The 14,741-nt window shown below is 47.5% G+C and overlaps 1 protein-coding gene and 1 long non-coding RNA gene across 3 annotated transcripts in view; one reads left to right on the top strand and one right to left on the bottom strand.

Annotated features, from left to right (window-relative positions):
- csmd3a (CUB and Sushi multiple domains 3a) overlaps nucleotides 1–14,741 on the top strand; it is a 777,572-nt gene that overhangs the window by 257,143 nt on the left and 505,688 nt on the right. The gene's annotated exons all lie outside the window — the stretch shown is intronic.
- LOC125784420 (uncharacterized) lies at nucleotides 5,378–13,537 on the bottom strand. The gene is made up of 3 exons (XR_007427218.1): nucleotides 13,212–13,537; nucleotides 11,270–11,375; nucleotides 5,378–6,674 (listed from the first exon to the last, which is right to left on the bottom strand). It is a non-coding gene; the product is annotated as an uncharacterized LOC125784420 (long non-coding RNA).

The raw sequence follows: 14,741 nt of genomic DNA, 5'->3' as shown, positions 1-14,741 counted from the left end.
AATACAACACAAGTAAACACAAAATTAACTACACAAACATAACTTAACTGTGTTTTATCACACCTGAGTTCAGTTTCTCTAGCCGCACCCAGGCCTGATTACTGCCACACCTGTTCTCAATCAAGAAATCACTTAAATAGAAGCTGCATGACAAAGCGAAATCGACCAAAAGATACTCAAAAGTCAGACATCATGTAGAGAGCCAAAGAAATTCAGGAACAAATGAGAAATAACTCCAGAGAACCACAGTGAGAACCTTTATTCCCCAAGAAAGAAAACATAGAACACTGGTGAACCTTCCCAGGAGTTACCGGCCGACCCAAATTACCCTAAGAGAGCAGTAACAACTCATCCAGGAGGTCACCAAAGAACCCAGAACAACATTTGAAAAAATGCAGGTCTCACTCACCTCAGTTAAGGTCAGCGTTCTTGATACAATAATAAGAAAGAGACTGGGCAAAAATGACGTGCAAAGACAAAAAAAATACTGCTGATCAAAAAGTACATTAAGGCTCGTCTCAATTTTGCCAGAAAACATGTTGATGACTGAATGATTGATTAATTTATGCACCTTACCAGAACAGGAGATGACCCCTCTATTAATATATTGTAGCCCCTTACCACTGTGTTTCACAAAAGCTACTTATGACCATTTTCCCTTGCTCTTTTCAGATTTAGCATTAAACATGTTTTCTAAAGAAAATAAAACTTTACAAATCAGCAGAATATCTGCAACTACTTCAGAGACAACAAAACACATCGAGGCCGTATATTCTATGGTGAAAAAAGTAAAAAAAAAATGAATACCTGTGAAAAACCTGTGTTAAGTTTTCAGCCTTTGGCCAAATGTGTCATTCTGTTGCGTTTGGGATTCAGCCAGAATGTTTCATTCTTGTGTGTTTGTATATTTAATGTTTTTGAGTGTGAGAATGAGCCTGAACGTTGGGTTAGAGGGTAAAACGTGTTATCAGTGCGTTCCTGCTGTAGAGGAGCACAAATCACACGGGTCATTATCATAAAGCTGCGGGACGTGTTAAATAAAACATACTAAAGGTACTGGCAGTGACTCAGTGCTGGTGGAAAGATCCAAATTTCACAAGACACACAAGTGTTTTCTCTCTCTCTCTCTCTCTCTCTCTCTCTCTTTCTCCCTCTCTCTCTGCCTTTCTCTCTCAGTTCAAATAATGCAAAAAAACATGATAGTTTGATGGCTTGTGATCACCCATCTTCCTCTTGGTTATAGGTTTTCATTTTGGTAAAATCAAAGATGGTTTCTTATTTTTTTTCCAGAGCTGTCTATATGTAGATTATATGTACATTTGTTGAAAATAGTATAATAAATATAATAGTAATAATAAAAAAACGGATCATAGTTACTAAAATATGCATATAATTAAAATAACATTAAAAATATACAATTAGAAATGTATAAAAATCGTCCTCACTTTCTCTGTCTCTCTCTAGCTCTCTTTCTTTTTCTCTCTCTTTCTTTTTACTCTCTCTCTCTTGCTCTCTCTCTCTCTCTTTTTCTCTCTTACTCTCTCATTTGTTCTCTCTCGCTCTTTTTTACTCTCTCCCTCTTTCACTTTCTCTCTTTTGCTCTCTCTCTCTCTCTCTCTCTCTCTCTCTCTCTCTCTCTCTATATATATATATATATATATATATATATATATATATATATATATATATATGTGTATATTGATACAAATCAGTTGCAAAAAGTAAATATAATAATAATAAAAATAATAATAATAATAATAATAATAATAATAATAATAATAATAATAATAATAATAATAACTAGATTGCAGTTCCTACAGAAACTGCGAGTGTGATTGCAGTGCTGGCTGGTATCTGCTATGGTGTTGCTAAGGTGTTGCTATGGTATCCGGGGTGGTTGCTAAGGTGTTGCTAGGTGGTTGCTAAGGTGTTGCTAGGCGGTTGCTAAGGTGTTGCTATGGTATCCGGGGTGGTTGCTAAGGTGTTGCTAGGTGGTTGCTAGGTGGTTGCTAGGGTGTTGCTAGGCGGTTGCTAAGGTGTTGCTATGGTATCCGGGGTGGTTGCTAAGGTGTTGCTAGGTGGTTGCTAGGTGGTTGCTAGGGTGTTGCTAGGCGGTTGCTAAGGTGTTGCTATAGTATCCGGGGTGGTTGCTAAGGTGTTGCTAGGTGGTTGCTAGGGTGTTGCTAGGCGGTTGCTAAGGTGTTGCTATGGTATCTGGGGTGGTTGCTAAGGTGTTGCTAGGTGGTTGCTAGGTGGTTGCTAGGGTGTTGCTAGGCGGTTGCTAAGGTGTTGCTATGGTATCCGGGGTGGTTGCTAAGGTGTTGCTAGGTGGTTGCTAGGTGGTTGCTAAGGTGTTGCTATCCGGTTGCTAAGGTGTTGCTATGGTATCCGGGGTGGTTGCTAAGGTGTTGCTAGGTGGTTGCTAGGGTGTTGCTAGGCGGTTGCTAAGGTGTTGCTATGGTATCCGGGGTGGTTGCTAAGGTGTTGCTAGGTGGTTGCTAGGTGGTTGCTAGGGTGTTGCTAGGCGGTTGCTAGGCGGTTGCTAAGGTGTTGCTATGTGATCCGGGAAGGTTGCTAAGGTGTTGCTAGGTGGTTGCTAGGTGGTTGCTAGGGTGTTGCTAGGCGGTTGCTAAGGTGTTGCTATGGTATCCGGGGTGGTTGCTAAGGTGTTGCTAGGTGGTTGCTAGGTGGTTGCTAGGGTGTTGCTAGGCGGTTGCTAAGGTGTTGCTATGGTATCCGGGGTGGTTGCTAAGGTGTTGCTAGGTGGTTGCTAGGTGGTTGCTAGGGTGTTGCTAGGCGGTTGCTAAGGTGTTGCTAAGGTATCTGGGGTGGTTGCTAAGGTGTTGCTAGGTGGTTGCTAGGTGGTTGCTAGGGTGTTGCTATGGTATCCGGGGTGGTTGCTAAGGTGTTGCTAGGTAGTTGCTAGGTGGTTGCTAAGGTGTTGCTAGGCGGTTGCTAAGGTGTTGCTATGGTATCCGGGGTGGTTGCTAAGGTGTTGCTAGGTGGTTGCTAGGTGGTTGCTAGGTGGTTGCTAGGCGGTTGCTAAGGTGTTGCTATGGTATCCGGGGTGGTTGCTAGGGTGTTGCTAGGTGGTTGCTAGGTGGTTGCTAAGGTGTTGCTAGGCGGTTGCTAAGGTGTTGCTATGGTATCCTAGGCGGTTGCTAAGGTGTTGCTAGGTGGTTGCTAGGTGGTTGCTAGGGTGTTGCTAGGCGGTTGCTAAGGTGTTGCTATGGTATCCGGGGTAGTTGCTAAGCTGTTGCTAGGTGGTTGCTAGGTGGTTGCTAGGGTGTTGCTAGGCGGTTGCTAAGGTGTTGCTATGGTATCCGGGGTGGTTGCTAAGGTGTTGCTAGGTGGTTGCTAGGTGGTTGCTAAGGTGTTGCTAGCCGGTTGCTAAGGTGTTGCTATGGTATCCGGGGTGGTTGCTAAGGTGTTGCTAGGTGGTTGCTAGGGTGTTGCTAGGCGGTTGCTAAGGTGTTGCTATGGTATCTGGGGTGGTTGCTAAGGTGTTGCTAGGTGGTTGCTAGGTGGTTGCTAGGGTGTTGCTAGGCGGTTGCTAAGGTGTTGCTATGGTATCCGGGGTGGTTGCTAAGGTGTTGCTAGGTGGTTGCTAGGTGGTTGCTAGGGTGTTGCTAGGCGGTTGCTAAGGTGTTGCTATGGTATCCGGGGTGGTTGCTAAGGTGTTGCTATTTGGTTGCTAGGTGGTTGCTAGGGTGTTGCTAGGCGGTTGCTAAGGTGTTGCTATGGTATCTGGGGTGGTTGCTAAGGTGTTGCTAGGTGGTTGCTAGGTGGTTGCTAGGGTGTTGCTAGGCGGTTGCTAAGGTGTTGCTATGGTATCCGGGGTGGTTGCTAAGGTGTTGCTAGGTGGTTGCTAGGTGGTTGCTAGGGTGTTGCTAGGCGGTTGCTAAGGTGTTGCTATGGTATCCGTGGTGGTTGCTAAGGTGTTGCTAGGTGGTTGCTAGGCGGTTGCTAGGGTGTTGCTAGGCGGTTGCTAAGGTGTTGCTATGGTATCCAGGGTGGTTGCTAAGGTGTTGCTAGGTGGTTGCTAGGTTGTTGCTAGGGTGTTGCTAGGCGGTTGCTAAGGTGTTGCTATGGTATCCGGGGTGGTTGCTAAGGTGTTGCTAGGTGGTTGCTAGGTGGTTGCTAAGGTGTTGCTAGGCGGTTGCTAAGGTGTTGCTATGGTATCCGGGGTGGTTGCTAAGGTGTTGCTAGGTGGTTGCTAGGTGGTTGCTAGGTGGTTGCTAGGCGGTTGCTAAGGTGTTGCTATGGTATCCGGGGTGGTTGCTAAGGTGTTGCTAAGTGGTTGCTATGCGGTTGCTAAGGTGTTGCTAGGCGGTTGCTAAGGTGTTGCTATGGTATCCGGGGAGGTTGCTAAGGTGTTGCTAGGTGGTTGCTAGGTGGTTGCTAAGGTGTTGCTAGGCGGTTGCTAAGGTGTTGCTATGGTATCTGTGGTGGTTGCTATGGTGTTTCTAGGTGGTTGCTAGGTGATTTATATGCATAAATTAGATTAAATGGTGTTTGCACGTTGCTACGCAACGTGCAAATACATCAATTAGCTATGCACGCTAGGTTGCTCTGGCCGTTCGGGGGTGTCCAAACTTTTGACCCGTGGCTCCATTACACACAGTACTGGGGGGCCGGGGTGTCCAAACTTTTGACCCATGGCTCCATTACACACAGTACTGGGGGGCCGGGGTGTCCAAACTTTTGACCTAATGCTGTTTTATCCCATAGCTGCTCCATACACTCACAGTACTGGAGTTCTAGCTACCTGTCCTTCGATCTAGCTGCCGTCCTCCGATTGGCCCCATTCATTCCAATGGGGCCACTTCGTACGACATTCGTACGAAATCCGTACGTCGTAACTTTTCGTAACGCATATTTTCGGAAAGAGCTCAATAAGTTCTACAGGTCCTCAATTGGTTTCATCTTCGTATTTCAAAAATTGCGACGTCCACGGGCGTGCAAAGTTCTGCCCATTCATTGTCAATGGGCAAAAAAACGCGTACTTACGAAGTTTTTACGAAAAACGTAAGTCCGATCGGAAAGCTGTATACAAGCCCACCATTCCCGATATAGACGCACGTTTTCTCTTTTGAACGAAGTCGATATTTCGAAAACTGCGGCACTAGTTAACCGGACAAAAAACAGGTGGAATAATAATAATAACTAGATTGCAGTTCCTGCAGAAACTGCGAGTGTGATTGCAGTGCTGGCTGGTATCTGCTAAGGTGTTGCTAAGGTGTTGCTATGGTATCCGGGGTGGTTGCTAAGATGTTGCTAGGTGGTTGCTAAGCTGTTGCTAGGCGGTTGCTAAGGTGTTGCTATGGTATCTGGGGTGGTTGCTAAGGTGTTGCTAGGTGGTTACTAGGTGGTTGCGAAGGTGTTGCTAGGTGGTTGCTAAGGTGTTGCTAGGCGGTTGCTAAGGTGTTGCTATGGTATTTGGGGTGGTTGCTAAGGTGTTGCTAGGTGGTTGCTAGGTGGTTGCTAGGTGGTTGCTAAGGTGTTGCTAGGCGGTTGCTAAGGTGTTGCTATGGTATCCGGGGTGGTTGCTAAGGTGTTGCTAGGTGGTTGCTAGGTGGTTGCTAGGGTGTTGCTAGGCGGTTGCTAAGGTGTTGCTATGGTATCCGGGGTGGTTGCTAAGGTGTTGCTAGGTGGTTGCTAGGTGGTTGCTAGGGTGTTGCTAGGCGGTTGCTAAGGTGTTGCTATGGTATCCGGGGTGGTTGCTAAGGTGTTGCTAGGTGGTTGCTAGGTGGTTGCTAGGGTGTTGCTAGGCGGTTGCTAAGGTGTTGCTATGGTATCCGGGGTGGTTGCTAAGGTGTTGCTAGTTGGTTTCTAGGTGGTTGCTAAGGTGTTGCTAGGCGGTTGCTAAGGTGTTGCTATGGTATCCGGGGTGGTTGCTAAGGTGTTGCTAGGTGGTTGCTAGGTGGTTGCTAAGGTGTTGCTAGGCGGTTGCTAAGGTGTTGCTATGGTATCCGGGGTGGTTGCTAGGGTGTTGCTAGGTGGTTGCTAGGTGGTTGCTAAGGTGTTGCTAGGCGGTTGCTAAGGTGTTGCTATGGTATCCGGGGTGGTTGCTAAGGTGTTGCTAGGTGGTTGCTAGGTGGTTGCTAGGGTGTTGCTAGGCGGTTGCTAAGGTGTTGCTATGGTATCCGGGGTGGTTGCTAAGGTGTTGCTAGGTGGTTGCTAGGTGGTTGCTAGGGTGTTGCTAGGCGGTTGCTAAGGTGTTGCTATGGTATCCGGGGTGGTTGCTAAGGTGTTGCTAGGTGGTTGCTAGGTGGTTGCTAAGGTGTTGCTAGGCGGTTGCTAAGGTGTTGCTATGGTATCCGGGGTGGTTGCTAAGGTGTTGCTAGGTGGTTGCTAGGTAGTTGCTAAGGTGTTGCTAGGCGGTTGCTAAGGTGTTGCTATGGTATCCAGGGTGGTTGCTAAGGTGTTGCTAGGTGGTTGCTAGGTGATGTATATGCATAAATTAGATTAAATGGTGTTTGCACGTTGCTACGCAACGTGCAAATACATCAATCAGCTATGCACGCTAGGTTGCTTTGGCCGTTCGGGGGTGTCCAAACTTTTGACCCGTGGCTCCATTACACACAGTACTGGGGGGGCCGGGGTGTCCAAACTTTTGACCCGTGGCTCCATTACACACAGTACTGGGGGGCCGGGGTGTCCAAACTTTTGACCTAATGCTGTTTTATCCCATAGCTGCTCCATACACTCACAGTACTGGAGTTCTAGCTACCTGTCCTTCGATCTAGCAGCCGTCCTCCGATTGGCCCCATTCATTCCAATGGGGCCACTTCGTACGACAATCGTACGAAATCCGTACGTCGTAACTTTTCGTAACGCATATTTTCGGAAAGAGCTCAATAAGTTCTACAGGTCCTCAATTGGTTTCATCTTCGTATTTCAAAAGTTGCGACGTCCACGGGCGTGCTAAGTTCTGGCCATTCATTTTCAATGGGCAAAAAAACGCGTACTTACGAAGTTTTTACGAAAAACGTAAGTCCGATCGGAAAGCTGTATACAAGCCCACCATTCCCGATAAGGACGCACGTTTTCTCTTTTGGACGAAGTCGATATTTCGAAAACTGCGGCACTAGTTAACCGGACAAAAAACAGGTGGAATAATAATAATAACTAGATTGCAGTTCCTACAGAAACTGCGAGTGTGATTGCAGTGCTGGCTGGTATCTGCTATGGTGTTGCTAGGTGGTTGCTAAGGTGTTGCTAGGTGGTTGCTAGGGTGTTGCTATGGTATCCGGGGTGGTTGCTAAGGTGTTGCTAGGTGGTTGCTAGCTGGTTGCTAGGCGGTTGCTAAGGTGTTGCTATGGTATCCGGGGTGGTTGCTAAGGTGTTGCTAGGTGGTTGCTAGGTGGTTACTAGGGTGTTGCTAGGCGGTTGCTAAGGTGTTGCTATGGTATCCGGGGTGGTTGCTAAGGTGTTGCTAGGTGGTTGCTAGGTGGTTGCTAGGGTGTTGCTAGGCGGTTGCTAAGGTGTTGCTATGGTATCCGGGGTGGTTGCTAAGGTGTTGCTAGTTGGTTGCTAGGTGGTTGCTAAGGTGTTGCTAGGCGGTTGCTAAGGTGTTGCTATGGTATCCGGGGTGGTTGCTAAGGTGTTGCTAGGTGGTTGCTAGGTGGTTGCTAAGGTGTTGCTAGGCGGTTGCTAAGGTGTTGCTATGGTATCCGGGGTGGTTGCTAGGTGGTTGCTAGGTGGTTGCTAAGGTGTTGCTAGGCGGTTGCTAAGGTGTTGCTATGGTATCCGGGGTGGTTGCTAAGGTGTTGCTAGGTGGTTGCTAGGTGGTTGCTAGGGTGTTGCTAGGCGGTTGCTAAGGTGTTGCTATGGTATCCGGGGTGGTTGCTAAGGTGTTGCTAGGTGGTTGCTAGGGTGTTGCTAGGTGGTTGCTAAGGTGTTGCTATGGTATCCGGGGTGGTTGCTAAGGTGTTGCTAGGTGGTTGCTAGGTGGTTGCTAGGATGTTGCTAGGCGGTTGCTAAGGTGTTGCTATGGTATCCGGGGTGGTTGCTAAGGTGTTGCTAGGTGGTTGCTAGGGTGTTGCTAGGCGGTTGCTAAGGTGTTGCTATGGTATCCGGGGTGGTTGCTAAGGTGTTGCTAGGTGGTTGCTAGGTGGTTGCTAGGGTGTTGCTAGGCGGTTGCTAAGGTGTTGCTATGGTATCCGGGGTGGTTGCTAAGGTGTTGCTAGGTGGTTGCTAGGTGGTTGCTAGGGTGTTGCTAGGCGGTTGCTAAGGTGTTGCTATGGTATCCGGGGTGGTTGCTAAGGTGTTGCTAGGTGGTTGCTAGGGTGTTGCTAGGCGGTTGCTAAGGTGTTGCTATGGTATCTTGGGTGGTTGCTAAGGTGTTGCTAGGTGGTTGCTAGGTGGCTGCTAGGGTGTTGCTATGGTATCCGGGGTGGTTGCTAAGGTGTTGCTAGGTGGTTGCTAGGTGGTTGCTAGGGTGTTGCTAGGCGGTTGCTAAGGTGTTGCTATGGTATCCAGGGTGGTTGCTATGGTGTTGCTAAGTGGTTGGTAGGTCACTCCTAAGCAGTTGCTAGGTGGTTGCTAAGGTGTTGCTATGGTATCCGGGGTGGTTGCTATGGTGTTTCTAGGTGGTTGCTAGGTGATTTATATGCATAAATTAGATTAAATGGTGTTTGCACGTTGCTACGCAACGTGCAAATACATCAATCAGCTATGCACGCTAGGTTGCTCTGGCCGTTCGGGGGTGTCCAAACTTTTGACCCGTGGCTCCATTACACACAGTAGTGGGGCTCTGGGGTGTCCAAACTTTTGACCCGTGGCTCCATTACACACAGTACTGGGGGGCCGGGGTGTCCAAACTTTTGACCCATGGCTCCATTACACACAGTACTGGGGGGCCGGGGTGTCCAAACTTTTGACCTAATGCTGTTTTATCCCATAGCTGCTCCATTACACACAGTACTGGAGTTCTAGCTACCTGTCCTTCGATCTAGCTGCCGTCCTCCGATTGGCCCCATTCATTCCTATGGGGCCACTTCGTACGACATTCGTACGAAATCCGTACGTCGTAACTTTTCGTAACGCATATTTTCGGAAAGAGCTCAATAAGTTCTACAGGTCCTCAATTGGTTTCATCTTCGTATCTCAAAAATTGCGACGTCCACGGGTGTGCAAAGTTCTGCCCATTCATTTTCAATGCGCGAAAAAACGCGTACTTACGAAGTTTTTACGAAAAACGTAATTCCGATCGGAAAGCTGTATACAAGCCCACCATTCCCGATAAGGACGCACGTTTTCTCTTTTGAACGAAGTCGATATTTCGAAAACTGCGGCACTAGTTAACCGGACAAAAAACAGGTGGAATAATAATAATAAGAAGAAGAAGAATAAGACTTAAGAAGATCAGTACTGTGATTGCATTACTGCAATCACACTAACTAGATTGCAGTTCCTACAGAAACTGCGAGTGTGATTGCAGTGCTGGCTGGTATCTGCTATGGTGTTGCTAAGGTGTTGCTATGGTATCCGGGGTGGTTGCTAAGATGTTGCTAGGTGGTTGCTAAGGTGTTGCTAGGCGGTTGCTAAGGTGTTGCTATGGTATCCGGGGTGGTTGCTAAGGTGTTGCTAGGTGGTTGCTAGGTGGTTGCTAGGGTGTTGCTAGGCGGTTGCTAAGGTGTTGCTATGGTATCCGGGGTGGTTGCTAAAGTGTTGCTAGGTGGTTGCTAGGGTGTTGCTAGGCGGTTGCTAAGGTGTTGCTATGGTATCCGGGGTGGTTGCTAAGGTGTTGCTAGGTGGTTGCTAGGTGGTTGCTAGGGTGTTGCTAGGCGGTTGCTAAGGTGTTGCTATGGTATCCGGGTGGTTGCTAAGGTGTTGCAAGGTGGTTGCTAGGTGGTTGCTAGGGTGTTGCTAGGCGGTTGCTAAGGTGTTGCTATGGTATCCAGGGTGGTTGCTATGGTGTTGCTAAGTGGTTGGTAGGTCACTCCTAAGCAGTTGCTAGGTGGTTGCTAAGGTGTTGCTATGGTATCCGGGGTGGTTGCTAAGGTGTTGCTAGGCGGTTGCTAAGGTGTTGCTATGGTATCCGGGGTGGTTGCTAAGGTGTTGCTAGGTGGTTGCTAGGTGGTTGCTAGGGTGTTGCTAGGCGGTTGCTAAGGTGTTGCTATGGTATCCGGGGTGGTTGCTAAGGTGTTGCTAGGTGGTTGCTAGGTTGTTGCTAGGCGGTTGCTAAGGTGTTGCTATGGTATCCGGGGTGGTTGCTAAGGTGTTGCTAGGTGGTTGCTAGGTGGTTGCTAGGGTGTTGCTAGGCGGTTGCTAAGGTGTTGCTATGGTATCCGGGGTGGTTGCTAAGGTGTTGCTAGGTGGTTGCTAGGTGGTTGCTAGGGTGTTGCTAGGGTGTTGCTAGGCGGTTGCTAAGGTGTTGCTATGGTATCCAGGGTGGTTGCTATGGTGTTGCTAAGTGGTTGGTAGGTCACTCCTAAGCAGTTGCTAGGCGGTTGCTAAGGTGTTGCTATGGTATCCAGGGTGGTTGCTAAGGTGTTGCTAGGTGGTTGCTAGGCAGTTGCTAAGGTGTTGCTATGGTATCCGGGGTGGTTGCTAAGGTGTTGCTAGGTGGTTGCTAGGTGGTTGCTAGGGTGTTGCTAGGCGGTTGCTAAGGTGTTGCTATGGTATCCGGGGTGGTTGCTAAGGTGTTGCTAAGTGGTTGCTAGGTGGTTGCTAGGTGTTGCTAGGCGGTTGCTAAGGTGTTGCTATGGTATCCGGGGTGGTTGCTAAGTTGTTGCTAGGTGGTTGCTAAGGTGTTGCTAGGCGGTTGCTAAGGTGTTGCTATGGTATCTGTGGTGGTTGCTAAGGTGTTGCTAGGTGGTTGCTAGGCGGTTGCTAAGGTGTTGCTATGGTATCCGGGGTGGTTGCTAAGGTGTTGCTAGGTGGTTGCTAGGTGGTTGCTAGGGTGTTGCTAGGCGGTTGCTAAGGTGTTGCTATGGTATCCGGGGTCGTTGCTAAGGTGTTGCTAGGTGGTTGCTAGGTGGTTGCTAGGGTGTTGCTAAGGTGTTGCTATGGTATCTGGGGTGGTTGCTAAGGTGTTGCTAGATGGTTGCTAGGTGGTTGCTATGGTGTTGCTAGGCGGTTGCTAAGGTGTTGCTATGGTATCCAGGGTGGTTGCTATGGTGTTTCTAGGTGGTTGCTAGGTGATGTATATGCATAAATTTGATTAAATGGTGTTTGCACGTTGCTACGCAACGTGCAAATACATCAATCAGCTATGCACGCTAGGTTGCTCTGGCCGTTCCGGGGTGTCCAAACTTTTGACCCGTGGCTCCATTACACACAGTACTGGGGGGCCGGGGTGTCCAAACTTTTGACCCGTGGCTCCATTACACACAGTACTGGGGGGCCGGGGTGTCCAAACTTTTGACCTAATGCTGTTTTATCCCATAGCTGCTCCATACACTCACAGTACTGGAGTTCTAGCTACCTGTCCTTCGATCTAGCAGCCGTCCTCCGATTGGCCCCATTCATTCCAATGGGGCCACTTCGTACGACAATCGTACGAAATCCGTACGTCGTAACTTTTCGTAACGCATATTTTCGGAAAGAGCTCAATAAGTTCTACAGGTCCTCAATTGGTTTCATCTTCGTATTTCAAAAGTTGCGACGTCCACGGGCGTGCAAAGTTCTGGCCATTCATTTTCAATGGGCAAAAAAACGCGTACTTACGAAGTTTTTACGAAAAACGTAAGTCCGATCGGAAAGCTGTATACAAGCCCACCATTCCCGATAAGGACGCACGTTTTCTCTTTTGGACGAAGTCGATATTTCGAAAACTGCGGCACTAGTTAACCGGACAAAAAACAGGTGGAATAATAATAATAATAACTAGATTGCAGTTCCTACAGAAACTGCGAGTGTGATTGCAGTGCTGGCTGGTATCTGCTATGGTGTTGCTAAGGTGTTGCTAAGTGGTTGCTAAGGTGTGGCTATGGTATCCGGGGTGGTTGCTAAGGTGTTGCTAAGTGGTTGCTAGGTGGTTGCTAAGGTGTTGCTAGGCGGTTGCTAAGGTGTTGCTATGGTATCTGGGGTGGTTGCTAAGGTGTTGCTAGGTGGTTGCTAAGGTGTTGCTAGGCGGTTGCTAAGGTGTTGCTATGGTATCCAGGGTGGTTGCTAAGGTGTTGCTAGGTGGTTGCTAGGTGGTTGCTAAGGTGTTGCTAGGCGGTTGCTAAGGTGTTGCTATGGTATCCGGGGTGGTTGCTAAGGTGTTGCTAGGTGGTTGCTAGGTGGTTGCTAAGGTGTTGCTAGGCGGTTGCTAAGGTGTTGCTATGGTATCCGGCGTGGTTGCTAAGGTGTTGCTAGGTGGTTGCTAGGGTGTTGCTATGGTATCCGGGGTGGTTGCTAAGGTGTTGCTAGGTGGTTGCTAGGTGGTTGCTAGGGTGTTGCTAGGCGGTTGCTAAGGTGTTGCTATGGTATCCGGGGTGGTTGCTAAGGTGTTGCTAGGTGGTTGCTAAGGTGTTGCTAGGCGGTTGCTAAGGTGTTGCTATGTTATCCAGGGTGGTTGCTAAGGTGTTGCTAGGTGGTTGCTAAGGTGTTGCTAGGCGGTTGCTAAGGTGTTGCTATGGTATCCGGGGTGGTTGCTAAGGTGTTGCTAGGTGGTTGCTAGGGTGTTTCTAGGCGGTTGCTAAGGTGTTGCTATGGTATCCGGGGTGGTTGCTAAGGTGTTGCTAGGTGGTTGCTAGGTGGTTGCTAGGGTGTTGCTAGGCGGTTGCTAAGGTGTTGCTATGGTATCCGGGGTGGTTGCTAAGGTGTTGCTAGGTGGTTGCTAGGTGGTTGCTAGGGTGTTGCTAGGCGGTTGCTAAGGTGTTGCTATGGTATCCGGGGTGGTTGCTAAGGTGTTGCTAGGTGGTTGCTAGGTGGTTGCTAGGGTGTTGCTAGGGGGTTGCTAAGGTGTTGCTATGGTATCTGGGGTGGTTGCTAAGGTGTTGCTAGATGGTTGCTAGGTGGTTGCTATGGTGTTGCTAGGCGGTTGCTAAGGTGTTGCTATGGTATCCGGGGTGGTTGCTATGGTGTTTCTAGGTGGTTGCTAGGTGATGTATATGCATAAATTTGATTAAATGGTGTTTGCACGTTGCTACGCAACGTGCAAATACATCAATCAGCTATGCACGCTAGGTTGCTCTGGCCGTTCGGGGGTGTCCAAACTTTTGACCCGTGGCTCCATTACACACAGTACTGGGGTCCGGGGTGTCCAAACTTTTGACCCGTGGCTCCATTACACACAGTACTGGGGGGCCGGGGTGTCCAAACTTTTGACCTAACGCTGATTTATCCCATAGCTGCTCCATTACACACAGTACTGGAGTTCTAGCTACCTGTCCTTCGATCTAGCTGCCGTCCTCCGATTGGCCCCATTCATTCCAATGGGGCCACTTCGTACGACAATCGTACGAAATCCGTACGACGTAACTTTTCGTAACGCATATTTTCGGAAAGAGCTCAATAAGTTCTACAGGTCCTCAATTGGTTTCATCTTCGTATTTCAAAAATTGCGACGTCCACGGGCGTGCAAAGTTCTGCCCATTCATTTTCAATGGTCAAAAAAACGCGTACTTACGAAGTTTTTACGAAAAACGTAAGTCCGATCGGAAAGCTGTATACAAGCCCACCATTCCCGATATGGACGCACGTTTTCTCTTTTGAACGAAGTCGATATTTCGAAAACTGCGGCACTAGTTAACCGGACAAAAAACAGGTGGAATAATAATAATAATAATAATAATAATAAGAAGAAGAAGAATAAGACTTAAGAAGAACAATACTGTGATTGCATTACTGCAATCACACTAATAATAATAATAAGAAGAAGAAGAAGAATAAGACTTAAGAAGAACAATACTGTGATTGCATTACTGCAATCACACTAATAATAATAATAATAATAAGAAGAAGAAGAAGAAGAATAAGACTTAAGAAGATCAATACTGTGATTGCATTACTGCAATCACACTAATAATAAACTGTTTATATTTACTAAAATATGCATATGATAAAAAAATACATTAAAAATATACCATAAGAAATACAATAATAATATAAACATTGCAAAAAGACAAGTGTGTGTGTTTTCATTCTCACTTTACTTTCACCTTACTTTCTTTTTCTCTCTTTATTTTACTCTCGCTCTCTCTTTCTTTTACTCTCTCTTTTACTTTTGCTTTTTCTCTTTCTCTCTCCCTTTCTCTCTCTTTCTCGCTATCCCTTATTGTGCTCTCTCTTTCTCTCTCTCGTGCTCTCTCTCTCTTTCTGACTATATCTCTCTCCTTCTCGCTGTCTCTATTTATCTCACTCTTTCTCTCGCTCTCTCTCGCCCTCTCTTTTTCTTTCTCTCTCTCACTCTCTCTCTTAAAAATTACAATTAGAAGTGTACAATAATAATATATAAATTCAATATATAAAGTCAAATGTGTTTGTTCTCTCTCTCTCAATCACAAATTTATACACACAGACAGGGAGGCTCAGGGACACAGAAAAAGAAAGAGAGAGAGAGAGAGATAAAGAGAGAGAGAGAGAGAGAGAGAGAGATACTGAGGAGAAATCTGCTTACTGCAGCAAACGAGCTCTGCTGAAGAGACCCGTTGCATAACAGGGTAAAGCACACAGACTCCAGCAGCGACTCCAGCAGTGTTTTCCTCCTCCCTCTCTTTCTTCCTCCTCCCTGCGTCTGCAGGCCTGTTTAACTGGGACTGATGTTGAAGCGACTGCGCTGTAGTTCGGGATATTCCTGAAACAGA

This window comes from Astyanax mexicanus, chromosome 1 (genome assembly GCF_023375975.1).
Source record: "Astyanax mexicanus isolate ESR-SI-001 chromosome 1, AstMex3_surface, whole genome shotgun sequence".
Taxonomy (NCBI): domain Eukaryota; kingdom Metazoa; phylum Chordata; class Actinopteri; order Characiformes; family Acestrorhamphidae; genus Astyanax; species Astyanax mexicanus.
Note: the sequence above shows the minus strand (reverse complement) of the source record. Positions and strands in the feature narration are given on the sequence as shown.